Source organism: Ambystoma mexicanum, chromosome 4p, assembly GCF_040938575.1.
Source record: "Ambystoma mexicanum isolate Mex_15411 chromosome 4p, UKY_AmexF1_1, whole genome shotgun sequence".
NCBI lineage: Eukaryota > Metazoa > Chordata > Amphibia > Caudata > Ambystomatidae > Ambystoma > Ambystoma mexicanum.
The window spans coordinates 735,406,773-735,422,679 of record NC_090927.1 but is presented as its reverse complement, the minus strand read 5'-3'; the positions used below and the strand labels follow the sequence as shown (position 1 = coordinate 735,422,679).

The 15,907-nt window shown below is 45.8% G+C and overlaps 1 protein-coding gene across 2 annotated transcripts in view; it reads left to right on the top strand.

Moving 5' to 3' along the window:
- PHIP (pleckstrin homology domain interacting protein) overlaps positions 1-15,907 on the top strand; it is a 2,101,228-nt gene that overhangs the window by 1,587,719 nt on the left and 497,602 nt on the right. The window lies entirely within an intron of this gene.

The following is a 15,907-nucleotide window of genomic DNA, read 5'->3' as shown; positions in this document are numbered from 1 at the left end:
ACATCGGCCTCGTAAACTGGAATTATTGTCCTGATAAACGTCTTGCAATTCTTGCAACTTAATCTCCTCACCCCTATCAATATAGAAAATATTCCTAAAGTGCATCACCCACCTGTTCTTTCCAATGAGTCCACCCTGCTCGTTCCCATACTTACCCAACCCTTTCTTACTAATCTCCAAAATAACCTGTAATTATTACTAGATAATACTTGAGCAAGTATGTTCCATTGTTTCTCAATGGCGCTTGTTTCTTTTTATTTAGGAACTTCTTATATTCCCTTTTATGAGAGTTACTCTCTCACCAAAAGGATATTATGCTTTAGTGGCGCATATAAATGGCTCTTTCAATAGATTGCTTTTCTCCAGCAGATTCCTCATCTGATAGATATTCCTTCCCGCTTTGCTGCTTCGGAAACATTTTCGACAGGGGGCATAGTGGACCTCGACCCGGTCGTCAACCATCGCTCCGTCTTGCTCGGTGTTTGGTAAATACCACATCACTACGCCCCCTTTTTTCCACGCGCTAACACGCTGCTTGGGAACACAGAGCTTCAACTCTTTCGACATTATCATCGGAGAACCTAGCATTTTTCAAAATCCTTGATGCAAGATGTCGGTCACTCGGGTATCAGGTTTCAAACGGTGATCCGCTTGTGGCACCAAGGTTTCCATCACTGACCCACACAAGTTGAGTCTCTGGTGCCTCGGCAGGGGACTGAGGGGTGTCCGTCCTGTGCCAAAATTCAACCTAAATCCCTTTGCAAACGAGCAGCAAAACTTGCTCTGGGTCGACCTCCCTCAAAATCTCTGGAGCGGTTGATGGTTCAGCCAAAACTGAGGAGCATACCCCAAAGAAGGAACACCAGCATAAGAAACGGTCCAACTCGAGGAGCAACTCTTTGTCGTCCCAAAAGAAGAAAAGGCGTCACCGCCATCTTCGGGATTCCGAGTCATTGACGGAAAGAGGTAAGCTGCCGTCTGGGCCTACGACCCGCCAGGAGTGGGAGGATTCCGAATCCTCGATGCTTGCAATGTTCAAGCACCATGCTGCAGTCGGCGTGGATAACCCCCACGCAGCATGCTGCGTAGCCAAGAGTGGTGCTCGGTGTTCCCGACCCCTCTCTTGTCCCGGTACCGACCATGTCGGCGCCGATAAATCTCTCGATGTCAAAAGAAATCCAATAGAAGCCGGATTACTCCTGTGCATCCAAGGATGTCGACGCTACTGTATCTCGATCCTGATTGACACCGAATTCCACATATCGGCGCAGAAGGACAAAACGTTGATGGTTGTCGAGAAAACATTTACTCCGCAACCCAGGTCTAAATTTTTCCATACCATGCAAGGTATTTTTGCCTGTCATGATGCCAATGACCAGGGAGATGTTGACCCGATTTACCTGGGTTCAGGAGGGGTCAATTATTTTGACGACCAGAACCAACTTTTACAGCTGGCTCACGGCCTCCAAGACGCCACCTGTCTGGACACCTTTCCAGACCTCGAGCTTCAGCAGTCCCAGCCCTATCTTCACAATACCTCTAAATTCAGGGCTCTGGTAGAATGGGTTATTGACACCCTGGGATTGCACTAATCAGTGGCGCATGTACAAGGTTATGACCTTACCGACATTCTAGATGAAGGCCTTGCCACTGTTTGCAATATGCCTCTAAACCTGGCCATTGCCGATCCTTTAGCAGTCATGTGGCAAAACACATGTTCCATTCCTCACATCAGCCCAACCATTTCCGGTAAATATAGGCCGGCTGGAGGAGACCCTTCATACCTTTCCTCTCACCCTTCCCCAGAGGGGCTTGTTATGCAGGCTGCTACAGTCTCTTCTCGACCTGCATATTCTACATCCCCTCTGCCTCCAGACTGAGAAGCAAAAAAAGTAGATGCCTTGACAATAAAGGCATTCACTTCATGGCCCTCTAAGCAACAAATGTTGCAAGCAGTTACGTCAAATACTCCTTCGGTCTATGGACAGCAGTGGAAAATGCTGCTGAGTATGTCACGGAAATAGAAATGCGCGAGGGCTTCCTACAGCTAATGGCGGATGGGAAGGAGGTGGCCAGGCAGGCGCTGTGTCCAGGCCTGGACATAGCTGACTGTGTGGGCCGATCTATGGCGTCGGCCATAACACTAAGAAGGCAGGCCTACTTAAAACCCTCTGGTTTCTCACCTAACTTCCAGGTAAAACTTCTGGACATGCCCTTCGAGGGCGATCTTCTTTTCATCCATGAAGCTGATTCCCTGGAAAAGTGCAAGGAATCGAAAATCGCTGCCAAATCCTTAGGCCTAGCTGATCTCATGATCTTTGCGGCTGTTAACCCTTAAGGCAGCCTTCTTGGTCGCGATCACATCTGCCAGGAGGATTGGCGAACTGCAAGGCTTGTGCTGCAAACCTCCCTTTCTGAAGTTATTTTATAAGAAATTCTCTCTTAAAGTCAGACCTGGATTCCTTCCTAAGGTGATTTCAGAGTTTCATTTGTCCCAGTCTATTGATTTACCTGTCTTTTACCCTCCTCCACATCCCTCAAAATAGCAAGAGCGGTTCCACCGCATTGACCCCAGGAGAGCGTTAAGCTTCTATGTTGCTCGCACATCCGTGTTTAGGAAATCATACCAGTTGTTCGTAGCCCATTCCTTGTCTAGAAAAGGTCTTGCCATCACTAAACAAACTCTGTCAAGTTGGATTAGTTTGTGCATATCTCAGTATTGCCAATTGGCAGTCAAGGGGCCTACAGCGGGCATCAGAGACCACTCAATACAATGGGTATCAGCCTCTACAGCGCTCCAGAGAGGGGTACCTGTTAGTGTTATATGCCGAGCTGCCACTTGGTCAGTCTTACATACATTCACCAAGCACTATGCTTTGGATGTTGCTGGGGGAGCTGATGCAAGGTTTGGTAGGGTGGTTCTACATAATCTACTGATTTAAATCTTTCTGCCCTTCCCCGTTATCCTAACTGCTTGGGGAGTCTATCAGGATGAGGAATCTGCAGGAGAAAAGCAATCCATTGAAGGAGAAATTACTCACCGTAATGATCTTTCTGTTGATTCGCCCGCAAATTCATCGACACTCCCATCCATCCCCGCTCAAAGTTCTGTGGGTTGTCGCTTCTGTCCAAACGAGAAGGCTTCTGGTAATGGCTCTTGGATGACTGCTTCTATCTCATTCTTCAAAAAATACATTTTACATCTTTTTTATAGAGGATCACCCGGTTGGCATGTATCCTTGTTAACGTTTTAATGGATTATTAACCTACTCCTGTGGTTTTTCCTTCTGCAGCGTTAAAACCCAGTGGGGAAGGACGGGAACTGAAGCATGGGATGTAGTGACGTGCTGTGTATATGATGCCTGACGTCACTTCCGGAGCCGACAATCAAGAGCCAGACAAGACGGAACGATGGCCGAGTCGAGGTCCACTACGCCCCCCCCCCTGTCGAAAAGTTTTTGAGCTGGATGATGGACATTGATCATGATGGGGAATCTGCGGGAGAAGAATCGATAGAAAGATCATTAGCGTAATTTCTCCAACTCTCTGAATGTCGTCCTCTGCGACTAATCTATATGAATAGCCATCACAATCAAACGAGATCAAAAATGGGGAAAACCCCACTGATACTGTATCCCCTTGTCATTTAGTCAGTTGGTTAGGGGACCACATTGCTTAATTTTGGCCACGGTGAAGGCGGATAGGTCTTGATAAATTATTTTGGTGGAGCCATAGTCAATCTGTCCCACTTTGTAAGACCATATATGGAATAAAGGCAGAATAACTATATACTATTGACACGCCAGTCGTGAGGTTTGTTTCCCAAACAAGTCTGGTTTATTTTCAGAGTATCTCAGTCGGCCGACCAGGTCTCAACACCTCACAACGTGTGTTCACAGATACTGTGAGAAGAGAGAGAGCGAGCATTGGTAAAGCAATAATATATATATACATAACACATCATCATTCTACAGCATTATTCGGTCCGCCCATATACGTGACATACAAGCTAGGGTTCAGTAATTGACAGTTGTGCACGTAACTTCATTCAGTCTAAACATTTGATATTTCTAGCCGAGGCTGCAGAGACAGCTTTCTGTTTTTGGGGGAGGGGTGGGGCTACTGGCACAGGGAAGGATATCATGTTTTAGCAGGAAGACATTCCAACTAACGTTATCTATTCGCTGAACTCATGGGCGAAGGGTCAGACAGTTCTGAAGCAGAGAAAATACCATGCTTCGTGAAGGAGCACCGTTAGTTGCATACAATTCTTATTTAACTGCCTTCTACAACAGCGTTTGCAAGACAGGCTGGCATCTGGGTTGCTGATTAGTCACGGCTTATGTACCGCTTCAAGGCTTTACAGAATAAGAAAAACTATGTATTTCTGCACGGTTTCACATTCCTGCCTATTCAGAGTTCAAGCTGTGGTCTTGCACAGTGTGTGGATCTGAAGCACAGAATATATTTGCAGAAGCGTTACAGAAAAGAAAATGGCAGGCAATTACTAAATGGACTCCCAATGGTCACATTTAGGTTTCATGGTTTGCAATGTTTGTCAGATGATGTAATTCGCTTCTGGCCAACATACTATTCATACTATGTGGGCTATACAATTGCATTTACGGTTTCACAGCTTTGTTTGCCCTATCTAACATCTTCATCTTTTCCAAGAAGTAGTGGAACCTACCTAGTATTGTCCTTGGCCCTCTGGCACTCCCTCCTGCCCGATAAATCATGGGTTCATCAATTACATCAGAAGCCAAACGGAGCCCTGAGAACCTCAATTATCGATCTTTTGATGTCTGTCTCGGATTCCCCCTCCTTCTCAGGAAATACAAAGAAACAGGTTATTTGTTCTTTCTCTGTTCTCGAAATTGTCAATTTCTAACTTTGCCTCCGACTCCCTTCTTTCCAATTCTGAGTCGCATACCCATTTGTGTCTCTAATTTATCCAGCGTGAATTGATTGCTCTCTGCCATCATCCCTATTTGGGTTTGGATCTGTCGAAGTAAGAATCACAGCGGGAGGGCTGGAATTGGAATTTCTGTAAAGCTGTTCTCCAGGTCATCTATTTCCATCCCTCATTCGATCTCCACGTGCCCTACTGCCGACACCAGGACTTACTCCCTGGGGCACACTGAGCTTGGGCATCTCTTCTGGATGACCTACAAGTCAGCCGTCTCAATCACCCGGGAGTTCCAGAGTCTTCTGGGGAGTCCTCAGCATTTCCTTCTCAACTCTCCCGCCTGCAATATGCGCAGCGTGCCCTGTGGAGGGTGGCACCAGCTCCCGAGCAGTCTCAGTCCGACAGCAGGTCTTTTGCTTGAGGGCCCTTGCACTCCTTACTGACGTGAATCGCCCGAGACTACTGCTCAAAGATCATCCATGCCTGTTGTAGTGCATGAAATTGATGTCCCTACCGCCCCAGGGTGTTTGGCAGAATTATATGCAGTACCCTTTGGGAACACTAGACACAATTAAGACTACAAGTGACAGTACAATTTCACCTTTGGTACAAGCCTGTACTACACAGTTATAGTGGTAGCAGTAGCGGAGCAGCCAGACTTAACTCAAGAGTAAGTGAGCAGTACAAATAGTTACACAAAGGACAGCAATTACTATGATTCAGGCAAACACTGACTCAAGGTTTCTAAGTAAAAGAATATATATTTATTTACTCAACAGTTGTATAACATCTCACTATTCTAAGCAAGTAAAAATCACAGTCATAAATACACCACTTCCCTTAAATTCCAGACAAGTTACGCTCACAAAATGAAGTGGGAGCAAAATGGCACTCCAGCAATTTAAAAGGGAGGGAAGGACAAAGTTATTAGAAATTAGGCAAAACCAACAGGTAAGTACGCAGGGCAATTGAACAAGAGAGACTACAGTGAGGAGATCAGCTAGAAAAGGCTTAGGGCCAAAGTCAATGGGTCAAAAGTCTTTTGCTCAAGATCACACAGTTCAGTGTAGTTCGCGGTAAAGTTCGTGGCACAGATTCCGGACGAGGTTGGTTGGTAGAAAAGTTAGTTCAAAGAGAAGGACAAGCCTTCGCTTTGGAGAAAGATTTCAAACACTTTCACCGCGGCTGACCGAAACAGACAACCGGATTTGCACAGTATCTTAAAACGGAGAGGGAGCTGTAGCTGAGGCGGACGTTCCTGGTGGTTCCTGCAGGCTCACGGTTCCTGAAGCGACTGTCGGACTGACATGAAGTAGGAAGACTGGAAGGTCCTGCGCCACCCAGACAAGAAACCAGCAGCAGAGCAAAACAACGAATAAAAGGTGCGCTTCTTAAAACCCAAGCAGGGTCCGACCTTCCTGGCTATCCGGCCCACTGTAGCTCTGTACAGCGAATTTGACCAGAGGAGGGGTCCTGGCTTGTAGTTTGGGCGAACTGGTTGGTCCCACCAGCTCAAGGGAAGAAGTTTCCTGGAGGATCTTCTCTGTCAGCGAATTCTGGAGATTTGGACCTGCAGCAGGGCTTCACTGGGCGGTTCAGTCATGGTAGTGGTCCTCTTCTTCCAGTTCCTCGTTGGTGCTTTCGTTCCAGTGGCGACTCTGTCTTTCCAGTCCCAGAGACCTGCTTTTTATGCAGTTTTCCCCCATTCATAGAGCCTGGCTGTCAATCACACAGCATGGTGGCTGGCCTGGCAAGGCCAGTCCCCTTAGCCAATCAGACTAGAGTGCGACTTGGGTTGCCAAGGGAACCCATGGCAGGGGTCCGAAGATCCCTCCCTCACATCCTGCCTACCTAGGCTGTCGGGTGCCTGAAGGAGGGCTTCTGTGCAGAAGCCCGCGAAAAGACAGCGAACAAAGGAGTCGTACCCGGTTTGGCGCGCAGAGAAAAACACGAGAAAGACTTTAACAAAGAAATGGCGAGTAAACCCAGCCGGAACCAAAATAAAATGTATTTGGTCAAGCTGGTTTATGTTTGAGGCTAATATAATAGACTGAACCAATACCACGTTTATATAATATAATCGTGGTAGAAAGGTTAGGGTAGTTACCACTGCCATTAGCTAAGTCTTAATGTTAAGGGAGCGAAACAAGGCTTCAAGAGGTACAGACAAAAAGGGATAAGAGTTAACCCTTTCCAGTACTCCATGTAAGATGGGGTGTACTGGGTCTGTGGTTTAGAGTGACTATATAAAGTTAATGACAACTTTACCTGTTTCTGGGGGACAGTAGTCAGCCCCAGAAAAATGGGACCAACTCAGTTCACCCCAACCCAGCTTGCTCGGGCAGGCCTTACCTCAAGTCGCCTCCCTGAGTTCTTCCAAGTGTACAATATGGTGTGTTCCACCCGGGGCACCCCACTTTGCGACCCGGGACCAAACTCAAGTTCAATTTCACCTTAGGCACATTGGGATCACACCAACGGCCGCAGTTTAATATCCCTCGTCTTCCATCCAGCTTGGGGCAGCTCTGTTCCAAGTCCAAGGCTATCAGGTGTGCCCCACTCCCCTAGGCCTTTCACATCTGTTTCCTATCCTCGGATCTGCCGTGGTGCCTCACTCCATGGGGAGAAGTCCTAGCCCCCTTCACTTGCACCAGAGTGGCTCTCCTTTGCTGTGCACTCCGTCCCACACCCTCAGCCTCTATAGAACTTGGGGAGAACCAGACGAGGACCGTCTGCTGCCGCTGGAAATCTGGACTTGACACTTGTACCCTGCCTCTCTCGGCCCTGTTCGTAGCACCACTCCACGGACAGGGCATCTGAGCACAGAGAGAGTCCACCTGCCAGTGCCCAACCACGGGGCATATCGGGGGGGCACTCGGACCTTCTCGCCACCCGTTGTAGCACGGATCGCCCAGCTCCAGAGCTCCCTCCAACGGATCTCACTCCCCCATGTTATGGCTCACTCCTCACTTGTATGTTGACACCCGGCAGCCCACGGCGGTGTCGTCGCACGATGTATGGGTCGCCTCTTCTGGGACGCCTAAGAAGTTTCGTCTCCGGCAGCCTCCTTATTTTTGACTCAGCCCGTAATACCCACCCCCCTTAGGGCAGCACTGTCCAGCCGAGCGGAGCACTCCAATGGATTTGGCCCTCCACTTTAAGGACGCCAATCCTCACATTTCATACTGCTGTTGGATCTTGCTATATGGCCCAATCGATGCATGCTGTCTCCCGCCGCAGCCCGCTTCACCTTAGGGCTGTGGGAGGTCCACTTCACTCACTGACTCTGGTGGATCGGCCCTCAGAGCCACAACTTCTCATCGATATCACTGGAGCTTCGTCCCCTGTAAGTGGTTTCAACCCAGCACTCCACCTAAGTCAATACCTAGCGTGTGATGCCCAGCTGGAACCCTTAATTATATATTTTTATGTCTAAAGTTCTTTTATTTCTGAACGATGTACCCTTATATTACGCCCCTCTCTTTGAATACACCTCTTTGAATACACCCCCCCATCCCCCGGTTTCACTGCAAAGTTAAGATTTATTTTATGGATTTGAACAAGATATATATCACACTTTTATGAATTTGAACAATATCTAGATATTACACTATTAATATGTATACAATGATCACCAATGGGTGATATTGCAATCAATACTCTCTTTAATCAGTAGGAAAATGGATGAGAAGAATAATGTAGCATAGAATAAAACTGTGTGTGGGTTCAATGAAATGCAATGATAGAAAATTAATGCAGCACAGAAATAATACTTTTGTGTGGTCAATCAAATGCAAGGTAGTCACTTTTTCCCCCTGATACTACTCAATCCCCCCTGATATGCAATTTAGAGATGGAATGAGAGAAAACAGGTTTCAGGAATAAACACTGTACAATGCAGTTCCAATTCCAATTCCCCCAGCAAGCAGAGAGAAACAGGAATTATTTTAAACAGGTCAAATGCTTTTGAATGTGATTTTGAATGAATGGGAAAAACACTGAAATTAATTTAATTCTCTAAATTGGATTCAAAACTAGTGGGAGCCGCTTTGGATAGGTTCAGGTACACACTAGCAATGATGGTTGAATGGCTAACAGCTTAGAAACTGAATTCTGAAGTCGGATGCAAGAAATAGCTATTTTACATCTGATGAAATTGAGCCAATTGCAGATTTGCAGCAAACTTTTCAGCGCGCGAGAAACGCGATTACAGAACAACTATAAGGAGTTTAGGTTTGTTTGAAAGCTGAGGATGTTAGCTTCGATCTGACAGAGGTTTTACTAAAGGTCGATTTTTCTCAGAGAGTCAAGATTTTCAAATGAAAGATACACTTTTGAATATTACCAACAAGGTTTACTTAACACTAAGGGAGGCTATGAAGATGCAAGATACCCAACGGACAGCCACCAGAACAGCGGCGCCTCCGCTCTGACTTTTGCCCGCAAAGACATTTGTCCTTCTTCAGCAAAAATATAAGGGCAAAGATGAATTTATCACTACAATTAACAAAGGACTATATGGATGAGGGAAAGATTCAGAAAAGACAACAGATTCTACAATGCAGTATGGATATGCTAAATGGTTTGGATAGGAATACTTAAGGCTAAGAGATTGGCTATGGACATTTCTGTGCTAAATACTCACAACTATGGTTTTGGAATAGGCCCGTCAAAGATCTGGTCAAAGGGTTTGGACTGGAATCTGCTAGCCACCGGACAGGATTCAGGCGCTTGGTTCTGCTCTCAGCACGGCACTCCCTCTGCACGGCACTCTGGACTGGATCTGACGGGTTGGTTCTGGAGTTTACAGCTATCTGGTTTCAGCTCTGCTCTACTGGTTTGGATATCTGGGTTCTGGCAAGAGTTCTTGGCAAGAAGCAGAAAACAGCAGAGCCAGGCTGTTCAATTTTGGTGTGCCCCTTGGGAGTCTGGAGTTAAAATTAGGTTGCAAGATTTTAAAGGCCAAGCTGAGAAGTGTACATCTTTAGAATTAGGCATTCTGCTTTGAGTTCTGGAGTCTGGATCTGGGTTCTCCTGCAGAGCGCTTCGCCAGTAAATCAGTTGATGGGTGAATGTGTGTGTGTCTCTAGGTCCTCAACAGTCCCTATTAAATATTTTCCAAAAGGGTGGGTAGGCTGATTATACTAAGCCCAACCTCTTGGGATCTGGTTGGTCAAAGTATTTCTCCTTTCCTGATTCGAGAAGGGAATCTAGTGTCATAGTGATGCTGCAATTTACAATCCAGGGAATAACCTCCCCTTTGTTTCTACACAGAAAACCTGTTTTTCATATAAAGCATATTTAAAACATCACCAATTTGCTAATAATACATATCCACATCACATATTTAATAAAGCATGTCTCCGTCCGAGTCCCATCTTCTTGAGAGTTACGGTTCAAAACTGACAGTTTTTCGCGCTTTTGGTTGGTTACCCAGTGTCAGATCTGTACACATTTTTCCACATACATGCGCAAGACATTTGGGCATAATCCTGTAAACTTTCATATTCCTAGCATGATCACAATTGCTACAATATCAACATTTTAGTAGTCCGGTCTCTGAATATCGCACAGGGTTCAGAGTAGTTTCCAATTGTGAGCGGCATTTTTATATTAACCTATAAAAAACTGATTTTTCCAAATTGTTCAGTTTTCTATGAGTCTGTTTCCAAAAAGATATTTCCTTGAAATTTCAGATACACATCAGTCTAGCTCCGCCTCCAAGATTTGGCTGGGCCAGAGCAACCTGGGCCTCTCTTCCTTAGCAGTTGGTTTCTATTGATGCCCGAATTTGCATTTCCTTTCAGTCAAAGTAGCCTTTTGTCCCTACTCAGAGCAACAGGCCAAAATCTTCTCCCGCTTCCCTTAACAACTCAATGCCAGTTTTTGAGCAGAGAGCAGGAGGAAAAATTCCTTTGTTTGGGGAGAAGCTGTGGAATGTCTTTGAAGTCCAGTATAGCTGCCATTGTTTAAAACTGGGCTTTTCTAAAATACAATTGACATTTTCCACACAAATCTCTTCATTCCAGTCTTTTTAAAGCATAGAAATTGAATTGTAGCAACCCATTTTGCTTTTGATGGTAAGTCTCTTCTTTTCTACAATTTGATTTTAAGACACAAATTTTAAACTGGTAGTATAAGTAATGAGAGCTTCTGACACAGGCTAGCGGCGGTACTGCGCCCGTTTCTGACATATTTTTCCCATGCAAGCACCTTTTTGAATGTAGATTTTTTTATGTTGAAAGGTGCTTCTCCTGACATTGTGCTTATGGGGATTCCTTAAGTAAGGTGATAGTGAACACCCCACAAGGATGTTGGATCTTCTCTGCTGTTTGAGAATCATTATTTTGCAAATTTAACAGCCAAGGAAAAACAGATTCTAGGCACTTCTGGGTTTTCATGGCAATGCAGCACTGCCTTTTCAAGCAGTTCTATTCCACTCTGTGGGCAGCCCAATGCCAGGTTTTGGTAGTGTGGTCTCCTGTTTTACCACTGACATAGCCACAATGGATTGGTGGCCTATTTTTCAAGTTTCCCTGCGCACTTCTCAGAGTTTTAGCGCGCATAAGGCTTTCTGGCGGCCATTTTGTTGTTTTTGATGAAAGCAGCGCACAGTGATGTTGCAGGCATAGACTAGTGGGTCAGAACATCCCACACCCCACCCCGAATTTAGCCAGCAGCCTGGCAAACTTTACACTCAGCTATCTCAGGAACTAGAGGATCCGAAAGCCCCAGACTTGGGCTACCTCTACTCCGGCACTCCCCCCTGGGGTGGGCAAACCTCGATATCGGGATCGGGGGGATTAAAGGGAGGCTCAGCACCCTTTTGTCCTCCGGTCTCGGAGCCTGCGGATTAGGCAGCCATCCTCTGTGCGCCTCCTGGTGGTCTCCCAGAACTAATTGTTATTTACAAATTGTAACTTGGAGCCACCAAACGAAAACATGCATTGAAAACATTGACTACGACACGTTACATTCTGATACAATGCTCTACAATGAAATGTGCTAATTCCAGTGATAAAAATACATAAAACGCTTGATAATGTTGAACTCTTAGAGATATATTTAAATGAGAATATGGTGTACATTTGGTAAGCCATGCAAACGTTCTAACCAACGATCGATGAAACTACAGAACAAAATAGTTCACCAACCCTTACTTGGACAAACAGATGAGCCGATTGAGCAAGTCTGGTAACAAGTAGATTGATGGCGATGTACCTTGTGGATTGCATAGATGTGAACTATCAATGTATGTGTGACGTGTTCGTTGACACCCACCAAGCTTCAATGCTAATGTTTGACATCCTCATTCCCATGCAGCCAGCATGGGTATGAGGATGTTCACGGCATACATAAATATGTTGATTGCAGGGATGGGGTCTTCAAATAAAGGGGAGTCTGGAGGCACTAGGTCTGGGGAGCCCATGTGGACAATGGTTGCAGTGCTGTAGACCCCTTTGAGGTGTAAAGGGTGTTTTAGCACCTTGAGGGTCCCCCTGCACCCAGCCCCCTCTGGAGCACACGGTCATAGGTGGGAACTGCCATTGATACTGAAGGGGAATGGATGGGCATGAGTCGTGTACAAAACTTCATCAAACTTCTTTCATAAACCTCCTGGACATTTGGACGTGTTGTTGACTTACTGAAAAATTCAAACAGCTATTCATATTAACTTGGTAATGTAGATGGAACAAACAAACTACAAATTGTATGGATGCGGTTGTTGTACTGTGTGTAAAAATCTCTTGTACTGTCCGCTGTCACTGGGGAATTTCACACAAATGGCCAGAACGACACAGGCAGTTATTACTTGTTGAACGCAGAATCCAATCCCTCCATTAATCCGTCATCTAAATGCACAATAGGCCACCAGCATGTACCACCTATAAAAGATGAACAGAAATATTTTACTAGAATGAACCAGATAACTGTACTTATTTAGTTTGAAACGCTACTTGAAGTTTTGAAAAATTACAAATGTGAACGCCCATTGAAGCAAGAACAGTTTGGGACCTACAGAAATATTGTTTTTAAGGTCAAAGGGAAAGAAACGTAATTGTTCAGACATTACATCTAGTGATGAGTACTCTGGTTATACATTAGTACCATAAATGTATTCAAATTACAGAAAAAAACATTAGTCGGTGATCGATGGAAGTTGCAATGATTTAGGAGAACATCAAATGTTAGCTGTCTCAGTTGTCAAGCATACATCGGATCTAGAGTAAATTTACTAATTACTTGGATTACAAGTGTGAACTGTTGCTCGAGGTTCGTGCTTAAGGACCATCGTCACCCGCAACACAGATCTTGTGAGGCAGGCTGCCCTGAAGTGATGCAGCTCCGTAACGGTCTTCTTCGACTATGTGGGCCAAGCATCCCGAGTTTTCTCGGCAGCAGCAGTTCTCCACCTCGGTTGGCATAACCTTGCAACCATCGCAGGTACACCAGGTGGAAACGTCTTCCATGCAACTGGGTTCAGGCTCTGGTAATTGATCATCACTACTGCTGAGTTCAATGAGTTCAGATGGTGCAAGTACCTGTTCGCGGGGTGTCGAACTGGAAAGATAGCTGAACAGAGCAGAAACAAGTCAAAGAGGCTCGAAACAATACACTGACACGAATGAAATAGAAACTCTGTTGTGTGATCAAAATGGGTTTGTTTACACATTCTGAGGGGCGAGGCATCTTGGCATTTCCATGGCTACACATCAATAGACTGCGCACAGAGGACGTTGACATGAGATGTGCATTGGTGTTGTGAAAAGGGGCGTAAGCGTCTAGTGGTGTCAGTTTGAGGGGCCTGCGATCTATATTGTTGCAGCGAGCGCACTTGAATTTAGGGCGATGTATCAACGGATAACATTAGCACAAGGTGGCAGCGTCCAACCAGTAAGCTAAAATGCATAGGACATTGTTTTAAGAACGCTGACAGCAAGCTTAAAAATACATGCCTGATCGATTGGGACAGTAAAATTCTGAGCGAACGTCCCCTTTAAGGTACGACCAGGGATTTTACCCAAAGTTGTCTCATAGTTACATCTGTCCTAGGCTATTGACCTGCCAGTTTTTTACCTGCCTCTGCATGCTTCCAAGGAGAAGGAGCTGTTTCATAGGCTAGACCCGAAAAGGGCTCTTAGCTTTCATGTTGTGGGATCGGCCGAATTTTCGAAACCGGACCACCTGTTCATAGCCTTTTTGTTGGCAAGAAAGGGTTTTGATGTCTCCAAGCAATCCATCTCTAGATGATCACACTCTGCATTTCAGAATGTTATCTCAATGCAGGGAAGGAATTCCCTCTGGGCATCAGAGACCAGCCCACTAGGGGAGTGGCAGCCTCTTCGGCTCTGCAAAGGGGGGTGCCAGTGAGGGACATCTGCCTAGCGGCAACTTGGTGTTCACTGCATACCTTCACCAAACACTTTTGCCTGGATGTAGCCCATGGAGCTGATGCCGGTTTTGGGAAAGTGGTTTTACAATGTTGCCTTGTGTAGGAACTTTCATCCTTCCTCCTTCACACATACTGCTTGTAAATATGAGTTATCTGTGGTAGAAAGGCCATGCGTTGAAGGAGAAATTACTTACCGTGATGTTCTTTCTATGGATTCTTCTCCCACAGATTCCTCATCACCCTTCCAGCCAGCCCCGCTATGAAAGAGCCTGCAGTTGATGATTAATTTCCTTATTGCGAGAAAGAAGCGAACTCTCATTTAAAAGGCTGCTGTAGAACTTATCTGTGTGTTTTCGTATCCTTTTGAGGTTCTGTTCTCTCTATTTGTAAAAAAATAGAAACCCTTGTTCGGTTTTACTTTTTTCTATGAGTTATGGCTGTTTCAGACGAATCGTCTGATTCTTCTTCCCCGGGGGCTTGTCTTTGGGGAGAAAAAAAGGTGGGGAACTGAGGTACAGGGGCGAGGTGATGCAGTATATGTGCGACGTCCAACATCCCATCCGGAGTCGACCACCGCTGTATCGATTCAAAAGGGATGAACGGGCGAGCCGAGGTGCACTACAACCCTTTTTGAAAAGTTTTCTGAGAAGCTGACACTGGAAGGGAGATCGATCTGACGAGTGTGTGGTAGAAGACTCCATAGAAAGAACATTGGTAAGTAATTTCTCCTTCTCAACCTCACGGTAAAGGGTTATGCACCTCAATAGGTAATGCTGAGGTAGTAGTAGCGACTACCATAGGGATGAGCAGTGTCTTCGGACAGTCTGACGAACACCCACTCACCCCCATCCCCTGACTTATTCCACTGGTAGAAGAACAAACCACATTCACCAGACACAAAGCAGGTTCATTGAGGGGCAGAGAGTCTGATGGTGAAAGCGGAACAGAGACTTTTTGGTGGAACACTTCGTAGATTTACCGTGCCAGGTGCGGGAAAGGCATGATGTAAAAAAGATGAGCAGAGTATGGCAGTAGCACACACACAAAGGTCTTAACACAAATATCTACACATATTCACAACATGTAGCAGGTTCACTGTTATCCTGTACTGCCCCTGCGCAAACTGCAGCAACTGCACTTTGCTGCCTGCACTTATGTTCTATGTGCTGTGCGTGGCTTGTGGCAGATTAAAAGGCCTCCTCCTGGAGCAGTGCAACTGAGAAAATCTTCCTCACAGCAACACGCTGAAGGCTTTTCTTTCAAAAATAATGGGGTTCCTTGGGAAGCCATGGAGGTAAAGTTGCTAAAAGAAAATATTTCTTAACAATGGACAACACCTCCACAATGTTCTACATTCGGAGACAAGGTGGCACCCGACCGAAACTTACTCGTCTCCACGGAAGCTCAGTCCCAGTGGAAATGGGCTCTGACTCACAGGATGTTCATGTCCCCATTTCATCTGCCAGGTATCCACAACTCAATAGCCGATCCTCTGGAATGTGGGAACTCCTGGACCATAGATCACTTTGCCACCATGGAGAATGCAAAGTGCAAGACGTTCACCAGCAGATTCCTGCAACAAGGAAACCTGGCAGACGCTTTCT